Here is a 4093-nt window from a genome sequence, read left to right as displayed (position 1 = left end):
CTGTCACTTAGTCTCATTTTATTTAGTGATCCCTTCTGGCCCTTTGAGATGCGCCCCCCCCCCCCACCCCGGACAACCTCAGTTAACCCTAACCTAACCACAGGACAATTTACAAAGACCAGTTAACCTACCCGGGGTGTCTCTGGGCTGTGGGAGGAGACTTGGGCACATGGAGAAACCCCATGCATGTACCTTACCGAGGGGAGCAGGGTGGCGCAAGCATTGAACTCTGAACTCCAAAATGCCCCGAGCTGTCTGTGTACTGCAGTGCCCAGATGGGACTCGAACCCACAATCCCTGGCTTAGGAGGCCAGTGCCTTATCCATTAGGCCACTGGGGCCATGTATTCAAGTCAGAATTTGAATCCCAAAGTGCATCACCTCACATTTCTGTGTGGTGTAAATTCCATCTGCCACCAATTCTGGACAATTTTTTATAATTATATTTTATTTATTTTTTTTGCTCAGCATGACAAAACTTCCAATTTCCAGATCCATTTACATTTCTTCCTCTCACAGTTATCAGCGATCGTAACACTTCCATCAAAATATAGACATCACCACCTCATCCTATACAAAAGCCTTTAGTATATCAGACAGGTTTACATCCACATACTGCAGAAAAGGTTGCCATGTTTTATGAAAACTGTTTGTTGTTGAGTGTACCATACATGTCAAGAAGTCCAAAGGAATGTATTCCATGATTAATTTACACCAACCAAAAAGTCCAGGGGCCTTATCGCCTATCCAACAAAGTAACATGTTCTTCCTCGTGCAAATAGTCAGGATGTTAAAAAGTTTTTTCTGATGTGCATTAATAATATGACTGCTGGGTAAGCCTCAGAGAAAAGACACTGGGTCCAGTTCAAGCTCCATCTTCAGAATCTTTTCCATTTCACCCAAAATATCACTCCAGTATGCCTGAAGTTTGGGACAAGTCCAAAAACCGTGGGTGAAAATTCCAGTATTTACTTTACATTTAGAACACATTAGAGAAACCCCCGTCTTAAATTTCGAGAGACGATCTGGAGTCAGATGGGCTCTAGGCAGAATTTTGAGTTGCAATGCTTCAGTTCTATTACAAACTGAAATCTTCTTCGCATTATCACAGATGTCTTCCCTTGTTTCAGTTGTAATTTCCACTCCCAGCTCTCCCTCCCAGACCCTTCCCAGTTGCTCAGCCCCTCCACGAGAACATTCCCTCAGGATGCTGTAAAAAGAACTAATGTAGACTTCACCCTCAGAACAAAACACCCTCTTTTCTATGTCAGAACTATAGAAATCAGTTAACAATGATGCTTTTTTTCTGTATATAATCTCTTATCTGAAAGAAACGAAAAAGATCCTTGCTGGGTATGTTAAATTTCTGTACTACTTGACTAAAAGGCATCATCGTTCCTTCATTAAACAAATCTCCTAGATGGAAAATATCCTTAGAAATCCAAAGTTTAAATCCAGAATCCATAACGCCAGGCTGAAAATCTGGGTTGCCGGTTATTGGAGTGAAGGGTGATATTTTCACTGTGTTGCCCTCGATTTGTCGCACTGCCCTCCAAGCCCTGACTGTATTCATTGTTATTGGATTGCGACAATATTCCTTAACTAGTTTCATCTTATTGAGGAAAAGGATATTAATAAGAGGGCATTTTGCTTGTGAGGCTTCAATGTCCAGCCAAATTGAGGAGGGGTCCTTTGCAAACCCAGTCAACCACATAAGATAAAAAGGAACTTAACTGATATTTTTTGATGTCTGGAAAATCCAGACTCCTGGACTACTGGGAAGCTGCAACTTAGGCACTTTAATACAGGGTCTTTTTTTTTGTTCCAGATGAAAGAAACAAACCAGCCATTTATTTTTTAAGTTGGGTGAAAATGAATGGAATCATTCGTATTGGGTAGAGCAGATGAGGAAATATTTTCATTTTGAGCAAAGATATTCGGCCAAGCCTAGAAATGGGAAGAGTGCTCCATCGCTCAAGATCCTGCTTGATTTTGTCAAATAACTGTGTAAAGTTAGCTTTGAACAATTGATCAAACGTAGGTGTGATAAATATGGCTAGGTAAACAAAACCTGTCTGCGACTATTTAAAGGGGAAAACACCCTGAGCGTCAGTGATTCCCCAGAGGCATAGCCTCTGATTTAGTAAAGTTGATTTTATAACCTGAAAAGGCGCTAAATGAATTGATGCACTGATAAGGTGCAGGGTTTGATAAGAAAATTAGAACATCATCTGTGGACAATGTAATTTTATGTGACTTTAGTCCTATGTCTGCAGCAGATATTTTGGGGTCTCACCGAATAGCCTCAACCAATGGCTCGATCAATAGTGTGGAAAGTAGTGGTGATAAAATACTAAAATTATTTGACCTAATACCATTACTGAGAATCACAGCCAAAGGGTCATTATAAAGAACATTCACCCACTTAATAAAAGTATTGCCCAAACCAAATCGTTTTAAAGTGAAAAAAGATACGGCCGTTTGACACGATCAAAGGCCTTTTCTGCATCTAAGGAAACCAGCAAGCCATCCACTGCCTGTTGCTGACATGCCTGAATCACATTAAGTAATCTTCTGATATTGTTAGATGATCCACGGCCTTTTACAATGATCCTCCAATTGATCCTCTGCTATGATAAAAGTTTCTAATCACAATGCTAAGGTTTTAGATAAGATTTTAAAGTTGACATTTAACAATGAAATAGGCCTGTAGGAGGCACAATCTTCAGGGCTCGTTCCTTTCTTAAGAATTAGGGAAATATTAGCTTCTGTCAATGATGATGGGAGGAGACCACAATTAAATGCATGATTGAACATGTTTAGCATCGGGTCTGATAATAACCCTGTGAACTCTTTATAGAATTCACTAGTGAATCCATCAAGACCAGGGGCCTTCCCAGTTTGGAGCTGTCTCACAGCTTCCTGTATCTCATGTATAGATAACGGAGCATTGAGGAGGGACTCCTGTTCAGAAGAGATGCCTAGGAGATCTAAATTCCTGTAGAAGGACTCCATCCTAGATTGTCCATCATTACATTGCTCAGATTGATACAGTTTAGAATAAAAATTCTTAAACACAACATTAATCATTTTAGAATTACTAGTGAGGGCTCCTGTCCCCTCCCTAATTGAAGCAATAATCTGAGAGGCATTTTTCTTTCTAGCAAAATAAGCCAAATAGCTACCTGGCTTTTCACCATGTTCAAACAATCGTTGTTTAGCAAATGTCAATTTTCTTTTGGCTGCTTGTGTAAGTAAACAGCTTAGTGTACAGTGTAGGGCTGTGATGTTCTGTAACTTGGCTGCAGAAGGCTTATTAATATAATCCTTTTCAGCTGCCACTAGCCTTGCTTCCACTAGGCACTGCTGTTCCACAGCTTGTTGCTTCTTACTCGCAGAGTAGGAGATAATGTATCCTCTTGCATAGGCCTTAGCGGTTTCCCAGAGCATCGATGGACCACCAGCTGATTTGGAATTAATAGATAGGATAGTTTTGAATTCGAAAGTAAAGTATTCTATAAATGTATTATTTTTTAGAATAAAAGGATTCAACCTCCAATGTCTAAATCGTGCTGAATTATTTTTGGGCTTAATATTTAAATATACTGCCGTATGGTCCAAAATAGTGATATTTCCAATTGTGCAGGATACAAATAAATCTAGGAGTGTTTTGGGGGTTAGAAAAAAGTCTATTCTGGTGTAACACTTGTGTGGATTAGAAAAAAATGTGAAGTCTTTGTCTGAGGGATGTAACAACCTCCAGACATCCACAAGTCCTAGTTCTCCACATAAGCCCATGAGTTGTTTGGACTGTGAGGAGAGCAATGGGGGACCACTAGGTACTCTGTCCATCAATGGGCCCATAAAAGGTACGTTCTTCCTAATTAAAATGGCCACCCCCTACTCCTGGTTTTAAAAAATGAAAAATAGACTTGCTCAAATCCACTCTGTTGCAGTTTTAGATTTTCTTTATCATTTAAATGTGTCTCTTGCAATAAGGCTATATCCACCCTTTCCTTTCTCCGGTTTGGTGGGATTTTCTTTCTCTTGATTGGTGAATGACTCCCCTTAATGTTCCAAGTGCACAATTTTAA

The 4093-nt window shown here is 39.9% G+C and overlaps 1 non-coding gene across 1 annotated transcript; it reads right to left on the bottom strand.

The window, feature by feature from the left end:
- Positions 1 to 263: 263 nt before the first annotated feature.
- Positions 264 to 340, bottom strand: trnar-ccu (transfer RNA arginine (anticodon CCU)). The gene has a single exon. It is a non-coding gene; the product is annotated as a tRNA-Arg (tRNA).
- Positions 341 to 4093: the final 3753 nt, after the last annotated feature.

Source organism: Hypanus sabinus, chromosome 29, assembly GCF_030144855.1.
Source record: "Hypanus sabinus isolate sHypSab1 chromosome 29, sHypSab1.hap1, whole genome shotgun sequence".
Taxonomy (NCBI): Eukaryota; Metazoa; Chordata; class Chondrichthyes; order Myliobatiformes; family Dasyatidae; genus Hypanus; species Hypanus sabinus.
Note: the sequence above shows the minus strand (reverse complement) of the source record. Positions and strands in the feature narration are given on the sequence as shown.